This window comes from Erythrolamprus reginae, chromosome 7, assembly GCF_031021105.1.
Source record: "Erythrolamprus reginae isolate rEryReg1 chromosome 7, rEryReg1.hap1, whole genome shotgun sequence".
NCBI classification, from domain to species: Eukaryota; Metazoa; Chordata; class Lepidosauria; order Squamata; family Dipsadidae; genus Erythrolamprus; species Erythrolamprus reginae.
In genome coordinates this window covers 70,555,573-70,574,371 of record NC_091956.1, presented here as the reverse complement: position 1 = coordinate 70,574,371, position 18,799 = coordinate 70,555,573, and the positions used below count along the sequence as shown (strand labels likewise).

Here is an 18,799-nt window from a genome sequence, read left to right as displayed (position 1 = left end):
TTCTTCCCATAATGCAAACAGTAGAGAAAGAACATGTTCTACATAGTCCCTTGAGTTTAGGATACAGCTTAGAAAATATCAACTATAGCCATTTTTGTTTATTAAGTGAACCGCTTAATATGGAATTGATTTTTTTCCCCTTAAGGCGCTAACATTAAAATCATATGTTTATTGTTATTTTAATGCAAATGAGTTTAACTTTTGCTTCATAAAATATATAGCAAAGATAGGAGATTTCTTATGTGAAAATTCCAGTCATTTTGATTTGATAAATACAGTAGTCCCTCACCTATCGCTGGTGTTACGTTCCAGACCTGGCCACGATAGGTGAAATCCGCGATGGGGAATTTATCAACTGATAGTACTTATTTAAGTATTTATATTGTAATTGTTTGGTAAGTTTTCATTGTTTTAAGTGTTTATAAACCCTTCCCACACAGTATTTATTTTAGATACAGTATTTAAATACAGTATTTACAATTTTAGATTTTTATTTTTTTTTGTGAAAAACCTGCCGATCGAGTTCGGCGGGCTGTTTAAATCTGCCGATCGACTTCCTCGAAACCCGCGATGAAGTGAAGCCGCAGTAGGTGAAGCGCGGTATAGCGAGGGACTACTGTAGTTTTTGAAAGTAATGGATTCTATGAACGTTTGAGGTATCTCATTGTTTCTAAGTCATTAGAAGAAGTTGGTTATTTTTTATACAAAACACTAGCTGGAGATGTTTTGGTTTTAAAAAAAATATTTTTATTGGTTTTGCACCTTTGAAAATAACATAAAACAAACATAAAACAGTGCACAGTGCATGTGCCCATCACCCGACTGACAATACCCAGCACCACCACCACCAATTGCGGGGGGTTCAAATATTTACTAGTTTATATTCTTTGATTTCCTTAGCTCCAATTTGCATTTGTTTACTATTCAAAGAGTGATTGGAGTTTATTTTTCACATTTTCGTCACAAATTCTATTCAACATATAATCTTTCACCTTATTCCATCGTAACATCAGCTTCTCCAATTTATTTTCATCAAAATTGTTTAATCTTATTTCCATGATTTCAAAATGAATGTGATCCACCATGTACCAGTACCAATTCTGTAATGTCCATTTTTTAGACTCTACTAGCTGGAGATGTTAATAAAATTTAAGCTTTAGCTTAGACATGATTTGTTGTAGAGCAGGGGTGTCAAACTCGATTTCATTGAGGACTACCTCAGGGTTGTGTTTGATCTCAGGGGGCTAAAGTGGGTGTGGCCAGGGTAGGCGTGCCCGAACGTCAATCATGCCATGGGCATCTGTGGCGGCCCGAGCAGGCTCCTGAGCTCCATTTTCACTGGCAGAGGCACCGAGGGGACCTCTTCTCGCTGTTTCCAGGGTAGCCCCATGGGCCAGATCTAAGCATCCTATGGGCCAGATCTGGTTCCCTTGAGTTTGACACCCCTGCTCTATGGCAGTGAAAATGGCTCAGAAATTTCAATTAAACAGAACATGGTAGTCCAAAACATAGTGCAGCCAAAGCATTTAAAATTTTCTGATGAGGTTCTATTCAAAGACTATCCTGCAAGGAGCAATGCCTTGTCAGCATTGATTCTCATAAGGTAGTATGAGAACCGCCTGCTACCGCACGAATCCCAGCGACTGATAAGGTCCCACAGAGTTGGCCTTCTCTGGGTCCCGTCGACTAAACAATGTCATCTGGCGGGCCCCAGGGGAAGATCCTTCTCTGTAGCGGCCCTGGCCCTCTGGAATCAACTCCCCCTGGAGATTAGAACTGCTCCCACCCTCCTTGTCTTTCGTAAACTACTCAAGACCCACCTATACTGCCAGGCATGGGGGATTTGAGACATCTTTCCACCAGGCTCCTTATAATTTATGTTTGGTATGTATGTGTTGTTTGGTTTTAATATGATAGGGTTTTAGTTATTTCTTTTAATATTAGATTTGTGCCACTATAATATTGTTTTTATCATTGTTGTGAGCCGCCCCGAGTCTTCGGAGAGGGGCGGCATACAAATCTAATAAATAATAATAATAATAATAATAATTATTATTATTATTATTATTATTATGTGAGATCCAATCAGATCCCTATTAATTTTTTTTTTAAAAAAATAAGCAACTCTTCTTTATTTTAGCCTTTAAAAATACCCTTTTCCCTGGCTTTATATAATCATGTGTTGCATTGCGTTTGTTTACTGATTATGCTCTAATTTGATCTATTAAAATATTTTATATAATCCTTACGGAACATTTTTGAAATTGATGTGCAGAAGTAGCATAGACATTTATTAAATGCTTGGTACTAAGCAGCTAATCTTGTCTTTCCACACCATAGTTCTATTACATTTTCTCTGCCCGTCATTTTGTGCCTTTGTAACAGTCGCAAAATTGTGAATTCAAAAAACTGATTTAGAACAAGAAATGTGCTTTCAAATTCACATGTTCTAATAAACTAGCACAAGTAAAAACAACTATGGATGTGTGGACAGGTTTTCTGTATTGTAAGAGACTTAAGAGGATATTGAAGTATTTAAGAGATGCATGTCTATTCTCAATTTATTGTGACTGTCCAATTAAACTCATTAGAACATACTTTGAAATAGATACATATAGGATTATGCTATGTATTAAACTGCTTATATTCATTTATTCCCTTGAGGCATGTGGCCTCAAATGTGTTTCTTATATTTGCATTTTTTTTCTGACATAGTCATGCAGAACACAGTGTGATCATGTATAATTTAACACAAGCTGTATTCAATTTATGGTTGTGCTTATATTATCACATGCACTTTTAAATTGCATCTTTTAACACCTGATAAATAAAAGACAATATAGATACTTACATCAAAATCCAGTAAAATTCTTAAGTTTTTGTTCTGATCACAAATATGTTCTTACTGCTTGCATTTCATGGTGGAAGTCCAACAATTAGTATTTGATGACATATTTTCAGAATTTATATGTTGTCTTTCTAACACTTAATTAATTTGTTACAAATAAATTAATATATAATTATAATCAATTAGCTGGTTAATCAATATATACTTACATAATTAATTGCAGATCCGATCAGAAATTGGTAATGAACTGTGGAATTAATTGAACAATCAGTATTTATAACAAAAGCTTTTATTACTGCAAATTGTAACACAGTAATTCAATTTTCTGTAGTATGAAATCAGATAGCAGCACTAAAGAAATATGTCAACATGTGTACAGATGCACAGCATCTCATTATTCATTTATATGTGAATATGTAGAAAACCAATAAAATAATATTTATATTTACATGCATTTCTAATAGTGGATTCTGGCTATACAAAACAGTTGAGCAATAGGAATTATTTTCCCCGTATTTATAAATTGCAGCATAAAGTTGATGATATCTATAGTATTTAATGGTTATGAAGTAAAAAGAAATAAGTAAAAATCTTTGACTATCGAAGTATGTCACAAAGTGGAAGATTACATAAAAATAAAAAATAAAGGGTATTTTTTTTACTAATATAACAATTTTCACTTAATTTCTTATCACTCCACATGCAGTTTTTGTGAGAAAACTTAATCCTTGCTACAAGGTGTACAGTACTGGCATATTAATCCAATAAGGCATTCCAGGTACCTCGAACATATTACTGCTGATCAAAAGCATGCATTTCTACTTACTCAAATCTCCAGTCATCTTACATTTAGTTCATTGCTACTTTTTTTTATCCATCCTTGAAGATTTTTCCCATCCAAAAATGCCCTCTCTATGCTTATGTGGTTTTACTGAAGGATTCTGTCCTATAGTCCTCATCCATTCTTCTGTCTTTGCCCTGCTTTCAGGATTGTCACTGCTCAGTACTCAGTGCCATTCTGGCTTGTTTTGTCAATAACCATTTATATGTTGCTAGAATAGCAGCAACCATTACATCTGACCTCCCTGTTTCATCAATTATGGATAGATTATCGGATGTGAACATCTGCAAAAGCTCACTGCTGAATTCACCTCCTGACGGGGATTAGATAAAGTATTAAACTGTTGTTTATTGTCAAGGAAAACATCTACTGAGAAGCCAGGGAATTCCAAGTCCAGCAGATTCCTATCAGCAAATACCAAAAATTGTTGACTATTGCTGCTGTTTCCCATAAGATCTTTAGCATTTATTATTTACACTTATTACTAGTTGTTACAACATACTTGATAAAAGCTCTTGGCAGGTTAGCATTGTCACAGCTGCCAGAATGGAAGACATACATAAATTATGTTTGTTTTAAATATCCTCTACAGAATAGCAGATTGTCTTCAGACTTATTGCACTGGTTATAACTTAAAAATATATTCCTCACATTTTTGGATTTGAAAATGTTCAATTATATTGTAGTTTTTTCACTTAGAAAAGTATGGTGCCAGAATTTGCTTTGATTTTAAAAAATGTAAAGGATTTTGTCTGGAATATTAATATAAAAGGGAAGACCTACAGATTGCCACAACCAATCCTTATGAAGTAAAGGAGACGTACCCATCCAGAGAAGATATACCATATTTTTCGGTGTATAAGACACACCTTTTTGCTCCCTAATATAGGCTGATAATTTGAATGTGTCTTATACTCTGAATGTAGCTTTTTTTTCAGCCCTAACTAGCTGCTAACACTCTTCCCAGCTCTTACCTTGCAGGCTTTTTCACTGTTACCCTCTGTGAAGAATGTTTTCCAAGCCCTAAGTCTTTGCAGGGTTTTTTCATTACTCTAACTTGCTCCGAAGAAGTTTCTTTCCAGCCCTAACCAGATGCTAACAATGTTCCCAGCTCTTACCGCTTGCAAGCTCTTTTATATTATTTCTGCAAAGAATGTTTTCCAAACCCTGTCTTTGTAGGGGGGTTTTCCCCATTGCTTTACTTGCTCCAAATGTTTCTTTCCAGCCCTAACCAGGTCCTAACAATGTTCCCAGCTCTTACTGGCTTGCAAGCTCTTTCATTGTTACTCTCTGCCAAGAACGTATTCAAAACGCTGTCTTTGTAGGGGTTTTTTATTGCTTTACTTGCTCCAGATATTTCTTTCCAGGTGCTAATGATGTTCCCAGCTCTTACTGGTTTGCAAGCTCTTTCATTGTTACTCTCTCAGAATAAAAAAAATTTTAAGCCCGTAACTGTTGTGGTTAGCTCTGGCCCAGCTCCTGCCCCAAGGAATGTGCAGGTGGATGTGGAGGAAACATCCACATGCCGCAGGCCTGTTTTGCTCCCGATGGAATCTGCCAACGAAGCCTCCTCTGACCAAGGAAGCGTGAGTGACAGGGAAGAGGGAAGTTTGGTAGACAGCCCAGGAGGAGATCAATCATCTGTATCATCCTTGGATTCTGAACAAGAATTAATGACACATCCACGCATGCGTAGAGTGATGCATAGGAGACAACAACTGAAGGATTATTGCAAGAGAAAATGAGGCCACCTATGGTTGGGGGGGGCTGCTGTAATTAGTGCTACAGATAAAAGTGCAACCTGGTGTTTTAGCCTCATGGCAGTTTATCTGATTCATTATTTCATCAAGATCGTGGTTTTTGTGCTGTTCAAGATTATGTGTGGACCCTCTGGACTTTAGAATTGGACTCAATGTCCCAGTTATTGGGTGAGCAATTGTGTTGCATTTAACCTGTGCCTTGTGTGTCCCAGAAAATCCCTTTGACGTTTAAAAAGGGAGCTGTTTCTGTTTTTCTGTTTATAAAAACTTTTGGGCTTTCCTTTTATCGTGTGGTGTGTGTCTTCCTGGACTAATTACACTGTAATTACGGGTGGTTGAGACACGCCGGCAGAACAGTAACCAGCAGATAAAATAATGTGCTGAAGCTGACCAGACTAAGGAAGCTAGCCATATGAATACCTGGTAAGCAGATTATTTTCCTTATTTTCCTCCCCCAAAACTAAAATGCATCTTATACTCCGAAAAATACAGTATATTCCACATCAGAAGTATATATAGATGCCAAATAGCATGGGAGATAAGATGGAACTTTTGGCAGCATTTGCCAAGAGATCAAGCTGAAGTCTCAATTAAGTGCTTAAATCTCCTTTTGGAAAGTCTCCAGATAGATAATAGTGAAATGACTGCATTTCAGGCATGATACATGGAACACAAGATCCTAAATCACATCTAACAAGGCAGCCTAACATGAATTTTGAACTTCATCAACAATAAAATATTTAGCACCTTCAGAATCACTTCTGAGACTTCACATGCTTATCTGAGATTGGCTAGGAAACAAGGTAGCAATACCCTGTCACAACAGCAATACAGTGTTCCCTTGATTTTCGCGGGTTCGAACTTTGCGAATAGCCTATACCACGGTTTTTCAAAAAATATTAATTGAAAAATACTTTGCAGTTTTTTTCCTATACCATGGTTTTTCCCATCCGATGACATCATACGTCATCGCCAAACTAATAATTTTTGCAAATAAATGACAAAAAAAATAATTATTGTTAATAAATAATTATGTTTATAAATATCAGGATCACTAAGTGTCTTATTCAATGGTGAGTACCAGTAATAATGGTGAGTAAATGGTTGTTAAGGGAATGGGAAATGGTAATTTAGGGGATTAAAGTGTTAAGGGATGGATTGTGATACTGTCCATAGCCAAAAATGGTGTATTTACTTCCGCATCTCTACTTCGCGGAAATTCGACTTTTGCGGGTGGTCTCGGAACGCATCCCCCGCGGAAATTGAGGGAACACTGTACATTGGAATCACTATCTTATACCAAGCCGTCCAGAACAAGAAGTAGCCCTTCAGGTCTTTCATAGGAATGGAACAGAGTGGAGCAGAATTAAATGGAACAGAACAGAATTCTTTATTAGCCAGGTGTGATTGGACCCACAAGGAATTTGTCTCTGCCGCATTAGCTCTCAGCATACATATGAGGGTCGCCCAGAACGTAACGCACCACCGCAATTATTTATTGAACACAATGAAACTTACACACAAGAAAGAATGGTGTTTCTTGTACACTACCTATTTTTCCACGTAATCTCCCTCCCATTCTATGGCCTTCCTCCAGCGAGACACAAGGGCGTGTATACCCTGTCGGTACCACTCCTTGTTCTGGTCACGAAGCAATTTCTGCACTGTGGAGGTCTGCCGAACCATCTTCTAATGGCCTCACCCTCTGTGCCCAGCGACTAACCGTACTTCTGTCGACTGCAGATTGCGTCGAATGCAAAATAAGAACACGGACACCAAAGAACTTGGATTAATGGGTCCCTTTATTAAATGATAAATCAACTTTAACTGATTATCAACAAATAACCAGGACCTGCAGAGGCCAATAAGAAAACAGGGTGGAAATTCCTATCAGAAAACCTTTGTGGGCAGCTATGGGTTTAGCTCCTTGCTGAGTGGGGGGGGGACCGTTCCCTTGCCTTGCTCTAGGCCATGCCCCCAAAGCATGTAGGAGAACTCACCATCCAATCCCCGCCCAGGTATTGGGGTAGGTGAGTCCCAGGGGCATCCCTCCTCCATTTGCTCAGGCAGTTCTTGCCCAGAGTTCATGTTAGGCTGCCTTGTTAGATGTGATTTAGGATCTTGTGTTCCATGTATCATGCCTGAAATGCAGTCATTTCACTATTATCTATCTGGAGACTTTCCAAAAGGAGATTTAAGCACTTAATTGAGACTTCAGCTTGATCTCTTGGCAAATGCTGCCAAAAGTTCCATCTTATCTCCCATGCTATTTGGCATCTATATATACTTCTGATGTGGCCACCTATCATCTTCCAAAAGATGCCCTTAAGGAGTTGCTACTGCTGCCCATTTCCACCCCTTACCTGCCACAGATGGGGGTCAGATCTCTATCTTGTCCTCCCGATTCCACCCACAGCCTGCACTAGCTCACGCAGGCATCTCTGCAGGTCCCCAAGAAAATGTCATTCTCATCTTCATAAAGGTGACTGCCATCAGCTCTGAAGACACCCGACCCGGAATTCCTAATCTCAGCATGTTCACTGATGCTGCCAGACAGATGGGGAGCATTCCCCAAAAGCCTCTCATTGCAGTTTAGTGTTTGGCCTTTGAGGCTGGCCTGCTTTTCTTCTCCACTTCGGAGGTGTTTCCCTACCCCACTGCTCCTCCGTGTTGCTGCCAACAGAGGCTGATTGGCACACACTAACAACGAACCTAGGCACTAGAAATTAAGCCTTGCGTTTTCTCCAGTGAATCTGCCATTTCGACCACGTCTGTTCTGCCGATTCCAATAGGCGAGAGAAGTACTGTATCTTGGCTATCTCCCTCTTTGTTCTTCCTTTCTGATTGGCGGTTGGATCAATCTCCTGGAATACCGCCAATCAGCTGTCTGTTGACACCAATTAGGGCTATTACTGGCCGTCGCGCCAACTCCCCCCCCTTCCCCCTGGATAAGTCTGATGCGACATTCAGTGTAACCCTCAGCTGCGAGAGCAATGCAGCTGCGAGAGCAATTATGGGCTTCTCTAAGTATGCCCATATTACTCCAACACTCCGCAGTCTGCATTGGTTGCCGATCAGTTTCCGGTCACAATTGAAATTGTTGGTTATGACCTATAAAGCCCTTCATGGCACCGGACCAGAATATCTCCGGGACCGCCTTCTGCCGCATGAATCCCAGCGACCGGTTATGTCCCACAGAGTCGGCCTTCTTCGGGTCCCGTCGACTAAACAATGTCGTCTGGCGGGACCTAGGGGAAGAGCCTTCTCTGTGGTGGCTCCGACCCTCTGGAACCAGCTCCCCCCTGAGATTAGGATTGCCCCCACCCTCCTTGCCTTTCGTAAACTCCTGGGGGAATTAAAACATCTCCCCCTTGCCCATGTTGTTCTTCTGTTTGATTGATTGTGTGCTTGTTTTTTATATATATTGGGATTGTTTTATGAATTTCTTAACTTAAAATTGTAATTGGATTGGTGGGCATTGGATTTGTCACTATGTACTGTTTTTTGCTATTGTTGTGAGCCGCCCCGAGTCTGGGGAGAGGGGCGGCATATAAATCCAATAAATCTAATCTAATCTAATCTAACCTAGTTTTTGATCCTCTTTGGGGGAGTGAAAAGGTATGTAACAAAATGACAGCAGAATCCGAAGTGATAAAATGACCTGAAGTATGAATGCACAAAATGGAAATTAATTTTGAGTTTGTAACAAAATACTGAGACTAAAAAGTTGCACGAAACTGGTTTGAATTGATTACAGTTCAACCAAAAAATGCCAAGTTTATATGAGCATCCCAAGTTCTGTCTCAATTTTAAATTTCAAACATTTTTTTTCAGCCAAAACTGCGAGAACTCACAAGAAGTTTCGACAGTTACAAAAATTCAACTAACCACTAGTTTTAATAGTGGAACGTTTCAGTCTCCTTATTAGTACAGGAGTTACTAGCTAACGTTGCTCTTTCAGAAAAAAAGATGTGCTACTTATCATGAATAGAATATTAGACTTTAAAATTCTAGACTGTCAACAATTCCATAACTAAAAACTCACAAACAAAAAGATTCTATTTTTTAACATTCTGAGATGGTATTAATACCTGCCTATCTGTTCTGGAACATTTTTTTTAATTGAGATCAGCACACAGAGAAACATCATGTATGTCACATTAATATATACCGCATATTCTAGGAAGTGCATATCTTTATATCTTTGTAAATGATTAATCAGAGAGTAGAGTTGTGAATGCATCTATAAAACATCCTTGCTTTGAGAGGGTGCATATCTTTCCACATGACTTCATTTCATTGTATTAATAGCCTCTTAATAAACTTAACACTTAATTCTCTCCTTAGGTAAAGCTTGTGTAGTATAGGGCTTAATATTGGTTTAAGAGTGGTTAGATCAAGGGTTATAATTTCATTAAATCACTGGTTTCACAGTGTGACCTTGACCCATATTGTACTATATTACAAACGGGTTACATTTTTGCAGCTTAGTGTGCTGTGGATAGAGAGATGTTTTACATACATTTATTTCATGTCTATTTTATTTTATGACATCTGTTGGTAAATTAGACAGATGCAAGGATGTCATATTTTATTTATCATATACAATATATACCTAAATTTTAAATTTTCCAGATACCAATAGTTAAAAACATGCCCTTTCTACATCTGCAAACTAAAGATCTGATTCTATTTGTACCTGTTTTTTCTTTTAATTTAAATTAATATTTGATTCAAATGTTACTGTGCATTAGATCCTTCTCCAAAAAATAGTGCCTAAGCTAACTAAAGTATGGCATAAAACTATTTTATATACTTTCAAATATTCCAAATATATTGAACAATATGCACCCAATAATGTTTCACTTAATACATTCTACAGTAGTTGAAACGCTATAGTTAATTTAAAAAAATATTTTTATTTATTTAAAAGATTTATGTGACCTCCCATTTTAAGCAACTCTGAGCAGCCATAATTAGTTATGTTTTCTTAGATAACTAAACAAATGTTTGTTATCCTTTTTTAAATTAGTTTTATAAATAAGTCAAGGTAGAGAATGTATCTACAACACATTGCAAATTCATTGTCTTCAGTAAAAAAATTGACAAAGTAACAAGGCAACAAGTAATAATAAACATAAAGAAGATAGCCAGATACAAGCAACTGTAGCTAAACCAAGATGATAAATTTGTTTTTGAAACTGTGGGTTTGTGGGAGATGGATGAAGGATATGTGAACTCTACAGATTTGGAGTTAACAGAATTGATAAGTGATGAAGTGAACTTTCTTAAGAAGATTCATGGTGGTGTGGGAATGGACTTACTGTATCTAATCGAAAAACAATTTGGACTTGACTTTTTTGGTAAAAATTGATCAACAATAGCTGTTTATGATTTGGGGGAATAAGATACAATTGTGAAAGTTTTCAACCAAAATCTTAAGGAGAAGTGTTATTGTTAAGAATCAAAAGAGGGTTATTGGTTCTGGACACATCAAGCCTGGAAAGCATTAAGCTGTTGTAGACTTTCTAAGAGTTAATACAATAATACAATTGTTAACAGAGAACTTTACGTTTGCTAATAATTCACCTGGTAACTACTATATGATAGATAAATGATAGGTCAAATTGGTTGCAAATAGAGGTAGAAGTGTATAAATTTGCTTCGCAAGGGATTGAAACCGATATTGTTCTAATATATTTATCAATATTCAACTAGGGAGAGATAATCTATGTGCTTTATAAACACATTTTTATTTTCTAGAATTTTGTCTTTTCTTTTGTTTTCATAAAAAAATTGGAATTTGTATTTAATCATAATTTTCCAAATAAAATAAAAATGTTTGACAGATTGTCAAACCACTGAGCATCATAATGTCAAAAGCATCAATATAAAAAACGTTGGTGTTTATATAGTGCTGTGGAAATTCTTATAGTAAAAAATCTAAATCTCATTTTTTAATTTAGTTTGGATATGAAATTGGAAAAATTCCTAGTGTAATTTTCTGTGCACAGGCAAAAGAGGGTGGATGATATGTGATATGTAATGTAATTATTTGGGTATGTATCTATATGTATGTATACTTTGCCTTTCCAAGACAGTACAATTATTTTAAAATTATTTAAGCAAGTATAAACAGCTGATATAAAGTTATAAATACTGAGGCAAAATTTTAGGCCCGAGATCTTAATTAGGAGTGACTGACCAGGAAAGAAATCCCAGATTGTGAATAGATTGATAAAAATGTCAGTTTCTGTTCAGGCTGCTGTGAAAAAGATGAATTCCATGCTAACAATCGAAAATGTCACAAATAATGATGTGGTCAAATATGGAACACCTTATATAGATTTGGCTACTCCGCTTCTAAAAGGATGCAATAAAATTTAAAAGAGTGAAAGAATGTTAGCCAAAAATAAAGGAAAGCATATTGGGAGAAGTAGATATGTGATCTACATTCAAACAGATGTTCTCTACAGACGCTATATGCCCCATCTGTCAAGGATGTTTTAATCTCTGTGCATGTAACAAAAGTTTGAACAAACTATATAAACAAAATCTGACAAACAACCCCCACGCAGTAAAAGACCTTGGAATACTAATATCAAATGACCTAAATGCCAAAGCCCACTGCAACAATATCGCCAAAAAGGCTTCTAAAATTGTCAACCTGACCCTACGTAGCTTCTGCTCCGGCAATCTCACACTACTCACCAGAGCTTACAAAACTTTCGCCAGACCCATCCTCGAATACAGCTCACCTGTCTGGAACCCACACCGAATTTCGGACATCAACACCCTAGAAAAGGTCCAACGATACTTCACCAGAAGAGCCCTTCACTCCACCACTCGAAACAGAATACCCTACGAAACTAGACTTACAATCCTGGGTCTAGAAAGCTTAGAACTACGACGCCTTAAACATGATCTAAATATTGCCCACAAGATCATATGCTGCAACATCCTGCCTGTCAACAACTACTTCACCTTCAACCGCAATAACACAAGAGCACGCAACAGGTTCAAACTTAATATCAACCGCTCCAAACTTGACTGTAAAAAATATGACTTTAGCAATCGAGTTGTTGAAGCGTGGAACTCATTACCAGACTCCGTGGTGTCAACCCCCAACCTTTTTCCCTTAGACTTTCCACGGTTGACTTCTCCAGATTCCTTAGAGGTCAGTAAGGGGCGAGCATAAGTGCACTAGTGTGCCTTCCGTCCCCTGTCCAATTGTCTCTCCTATATTTTATATATCTTTTCTCCCATCCATATATCTTTCCTCTACTCTTCATTGATGTATTCTATTCTCATATCTCTTCTTCTGTCCCTTCCTTGATATTTACTACTACACGTTTTTATTCTCCTTAACTTTCAATTTGCATTGGACAAAATAAATAAATAAAAATAAAATCAATAAATAATCAATGTGTATGAAAGAAATAGGAATTCTATATCTATGTATTGCATATTAGAACTAGGGATGAGCAAATGAAGATAAATAGTGGAAAAGGTGCAAAAAAGGGCGACAGATATGATAAAGGAAATGGAGCATCTCCCTTATGAAACCAGGTTGCAACACCTTGGTCTCTTCAGCCTTGAAAGACGGTGTTTAAGGGGTGACTTGATCGAAGTGTATAAAATCACGCATGGGATAGAAAAAGTGGATAGAGAAAAAATATTTTCTCTATCACACAGTACTAGGACGAGGGGACATTCCCTAAAGCTCATAGGTAAGAAAGTGAGGACAAATAAAGGGAAATATTTCTTCACCCAGAGGGTCGTTGGTTTATGGAATTCACTTCCAGAACAGGTCGTGACAGCTGTCAGCCTTGTTAGCTTCAAGGCAGGATTCATGGATGCCAAGTATATCGGCGGTTATTGAAATGGATGTCCATGTGCCGCCTCTGTGTTGGTTGAAGCAGGCAGGATTCCCTTGAGTACCATTTGTTGGGGGTCAAGGGAAAGGGAGGGTTTTGCCTTCTCTTTCTGCTCAAGATCCCCATTTACAATTGGTGGGTCACTGTGAGACACAGAATGCTGGACTCGATGGGCTTTGGCCTGATTCTGCATAGCTCTTCTTATGTTCTTATGATCAAAATAGTACTTCTTTCCATAATGTATAATTAAATTTCAGAACTATAACCACAAGATTACTCAAAAATTTGAGGAAAGGACTGCTAACCATTATTACATATTACTTCAGGTCATACGTAGTATGAGAGAGAGTTGAAAACTATTTTAGAAACTATTTTCAAAATAGTCAAAAATAGGCATTCATAAAGATGTCATGAAAACATATTTTAAAGTAGAAGACAAATAGCATACAGTGTTTGTGTGTATGTGTGTGTGCGAGAGAGAGAGAGTGGATTGCAGCTGGCAATTTTTACATTGGTTTTTATATAACAGAAGGGAAATTCAAGGTCAAAGATGATACAGACAGATTTATGGATATTGATAAAAAAAGAATGTTATCCTATGTTATCTGTAAGACAAAGCCCATATCTCCACTGTTGGGTTGAAGCTGACCTCCATTTTGAAATCTAACCTCTGGAAATACAGTGATACCTTGTCTTACAAACTTAATTGGTTCCGGGACGAGGTTCTTAAGGTGAAAAGTTTGTAAGACAAAACAATGTTTCCCATAGGAATCAATGGAAAAGCGATTAATGCGTGCAAGCCCAAAATCCACACCTTTTACCAGTCGAAGTGCCTGTTTTTGCGCTGCTGGGATTCCCCTGAGGCTCCCCTCCATGGGAAACCCCACCTCTGGACTTCTGTGTTTTTGCGATGCTGCAGGAGAATCCCAGCAGGGGAATCCCAGCATCGCAAAAAAGAGTGCTTCGCTGGCAACGGAAGTCCGGAGGTGGGGTTTCCCAGCGAAGGGAGCATCAGTGAAATCGCAGCATCGCAAAAACACCGAAGTCCTCAAAACCCCACCTCCGGACCTCTGTGCTTTTGCGATGCTGCGATTTCGCTGAGGCTCCCCTCCCTGGGAAACCCCACCTCCAGACTTCCGTTGCCAGCAAAGTGCCCATTTTTGCGGGGATTCCCCTGCAGCATCACACATACATGGAAGTCCGGAGGTGGGGTTTCCCATGGAGGGGAGCCTCAGGAGAATCCCAGCAGCACAAAAATGGGTGCTTTGCTGGCAACGGAAGTCCAGAGGCGGGGCATCCCAGCGGTGGCGGTGGGTTTGTAATGTGAAAATAGTTTGTAAGAAGAGGCAAAAAAATCTTAAACCCTGGGTTTGTATCTCGAAAAGTTTGTATGACGAGGCGTTTGTAAGACGAGGTATCACTGTACATATTTAATGCTAAGATAACATAAATATAATTTAGACCTACTATTGGATTAGAGTATTCCAAATATTTTTTCAGTGCTTTTTCTATCACCTTTGTCTGTACTATAGATTTTTATTTTATTTTATTCAATTGGAATGTTCTGTTTTAATATTTGCTATAATTTCTTCACTAGTAGTATATTTCCACTGTAGCTTTCATTCTAGAAGATAGATTACCTGACATTTATGTATATGGACTTGAATTCATTTTATTTTAATCCACAGACTTCCATTAACTGTGTAAAATTAAATAATTTACTATTACAATGGGGGAAAATCATATTGACAATATATTACTTAAAATAGAATGCTGAGATTTGATTGATAATATAAGCATCCATTTTTCACCTGGCATATTCTTAATCAGATGGAAGTTGATATTTATTATATTAGAGCCAATATATATATATATATTCCACAGAGAGAGGCCACATTCTAGATAACATAATTCTCTTGCCTCATATTTTCACCAGCAAAACTAACCATCTGAAAAATATTTTTGCAAATACAATGTGGGAATGTGGCTGCCCTTTGTACAAAATCTCTTCCCTATTGCCTTGCAAAGATAAGTCTATTATTGCAAGGATAATTCTGTTATTTCAAAATATCCTGACACATTCTTGCAAAGGTCATCCTAAGAGGAGGAATGATTTAAGGGAAAAGAATAATAAGATTAGAAAGGAAAAAATGTATGCATTCTACAATATTAACTCAGGAATAATTATTATACTTATAGTGAAATCAAATAATTTAAATATGAATAGTGATTACTGCACAAGAACATTTGACTTCATTAAAAATATTTTTATTACAGATTTAGGGGGAAAAATCAAAATATTGTGTGCATTTTAATACTTTTGAGTTGGTTTTAGCAGACAGTAATATAAAAGATGGTGCATAGTAGGGGTGGGTTTGTAACTTCGCTGTGTTTTGCTTCTTCCCATGCCGCTTGGCTGTGCTGTGTGGGCGCACATGCGCATACGTAGGGCAAAAAGGGCCCCAATTTTTTTTTAAATGGCAAAAACCAAATGGTGATGCATGCGCAGTACCAGAAATTTGGCAGAAATTTAAAAAATTAGAATTTTTTTTAAAAAGATGGTGGTGTCTGTTCTGCCGGCGTGTCTCAACCGCCCGTAATTACAGGGTAATTAGTCCAGGAAGACACACTATGGGATAAAAGGAAAACCCAAAAGTTTTTATAAACAGAAAAACAGAAACAGCTCCCTTTTTAAATGTCAAAGGGATTTTCTGGGACACACAGGGCACAGGTTAAATGCAGTCCAATTGCTCACCCAATAACTGGGAAATTGAGTCCAATTCTAAAGTCCAGAGAGTCCACCCACACAATCCTGAAGAGCAAAAACCACAATCTTGACGAAACAATGAATCAGATAAACTGCCATGAGGCTAAAACACCAGGCTGCACTTTTATCTGTAGCACTAATTACAGCAGCCCCACCCAACCACAGGTGGCCTCATTTTCTCTTGTAATAATCCTTCAGTTGTTGTCTCCTATGCATCACTCTACGCATGCGTGGATGTGTCATTAATTCTTGTTCAGAATCCAAGGATGATACAGATGATTGATCTCCTCCTCGGCTGTCTGCCAAACTCCCCTTTTCCCTGTCACTCACGCTTCCTTGGTCAGATGAGACTTCGTCGGCAGATTCTACTGGGAGCAAAGCAATGACCCCCTTCTCCTCGTGTTATGTCATGGAGCTGATATGTCAGCATTGTGGCATCTCCAGGGTCACATGATCAAAATTGACAGTTGGCAACTAACTCATATTTATGACGGTTTCAATGTCCCAGAGTATTTGGTCATCTTTTGCGTCCTTCTTACAAGCAAAGTTGATGGGGAAGCAAGATTCACTAGCTGTGTTAATAACTACAGTGATTCACTTAACAACCACAGCAAGAATAGTCATAAAATAGTCATTTAACAACTGTCTTACTTAGAAACATAAATTTTGGGCTCAATTGTTGTTGTAATTTGAAGACTACATGTATTAATTTTAATGGGCATCAAATACCATACAATAACTCAGTGTTACCAGGTCAGTTTAATATGATAGGCCTTAGGAACAGTAAAACAGTAAGGTTAGAAGAAGCTGTATAATAAATGAATGTTTCAAAGATTATTAGATACTTCAGTCACAGCACTTATTTATTTATTCATTTATTAATATAATTGCTGTACTGCCCTAAATTCTGGACTAAATTATTTATTTATTTTATTTTATTTATTTATTTAGATTTCTATGCAAATGCAATAATCATTCACAATTAAGGTTTTACTATCAGCAGATTAGACTATTTTGAGACATCAATTTTATATGTATTTTTTAATAAAGCTGACCTACAGTTACTATAGTAATCTTTGGTTAGATATTAGAAAAAACAATCTGCTTATCGAGTATTAGAAACATAGAAGACTGACGGCAGAAAAAGACCTCATGGTCCATCTACTCTGCCTTTATACTATTTTTTGTATTTTATCTTACAATGGATATATGTTTATCCCAGGCATGTTTAAATTCAGTTACTGTGGATTTACCTACCACGTCTGCTGGAAGTTTGTTCCAAGGATCTACTACTCTTTCTGTAAAATAATATTTTCTCATGTTGCTTTTGATCTTTCCCCCAACTAACTTCAGATTGTGTCCCCTTGTTCTTGTGTTCACTTTCCTATTAAAAACACTTCCCTCCTGAACCTTATTTAACCCTTTAACATATTTAAATGTTTCGATCATGTTCCCCCCTTTTCCTTCTGTGCATATCATATCATATTTATATTTATATTTATATCTGTCTGTCTGTCTATAATATAAATAGGTGTGGTAAACACTTAATTTTCTTAAAGGCCAAAAATATCAAACAAAATGTCACTCTACATATATGTTGGGAGGTATGAATCAATCTGATGAACTTTGAGATCCAGAAGAGTATGTTGAAATATTTCTAATTCTTATTTATATTTTGAGAAATTAATATCTTTCTGTTGGTTGAGTGGTTCAAACTGACCATGTTATATATTAATATGAATCCCACTAAGCAGACGGGATGTGTATATTATTTTAAACTATGGCTTATTTATTAAATAAATAAATAGTATTTATGCTATAAGTAGTGTAGCTGTAAATGAGAAACTAAACAAAGTCTTCATGTTTATTTTATTTATTTATTTATTTATTTATTAGATTTGTATGCCGCCCCTCTCCGTAGACTCAGGGCGGCTAACAACAATAATAAAACAGCATATGACAAATCTAATATTTAAAATAACGAAGAAACCCTTATTAAAAACCAAACATACAGACAAATATACCATGCATAACTTGAGGGCATGTGAATATAAAACAAAACAAACTATAATATGACTTCACATGTTCTGCAAATCCAACCATATAAGATTACAGTGAAAGTTGCAAATATTATTCCAAGTGACCTGATTGAAATCCATTTCAGCAGTGTTTATAGAAATATCTGAATGATTTATCCACTTTATCTAATTGAGTTTACTTCGACTGAGAATGCTTGTGGTTAACACAGAGTATACCTGTTCAATCAGCCAGGCTTTAAAGTTTGCCCAGATTTCTTACTGCAGTCTTTTTAATCTCCTATTCCCCATTAAACTTGGAAACTGACATTCACTAATCTTTTATTAAAAATTTGCAAAAAAGGATTTCCAGAGATAGTCTTTGGAGACTTGTGTAATAGATTGGATCAAAGTACCATGAGAAGGAGAAGAAAAATTGAAATGTCATTATATATACGCATTTTGCTAATGCTCATTCAAATGCATGATTTTAAAAAGTAGGCCACAGAGATGATGGCAGTGTTTTAGTTAAATTAAGATAATGTGGTTCACTACAACTTTGCTTATAGAAGAGCTGTTACTAATTGACTGATTCCAAAATTAACAGAACACTAATGTAAAGAAGTATATGTAGGATATCTGGGTAGAACAACTTGTTTTCAATACTATTTTTCTTTCAATTATGTACAAT

General features: G+C 37.0%; 1 protein-coding gene across 2 annotated transcripts in view; it reads left to right on the top strand.

The window, feature by feature from the left end:
• The window catches only part of TTC29 (tetratricopeptide repeat domain 29), a 110,232-nt gene that overhangs the window by 49,731 nt on the left and 41,702 nt on the right, over positions 1 to 18,799 (top strand). The gene's annotated exons all lie outside the window — the stretch shown is intronic.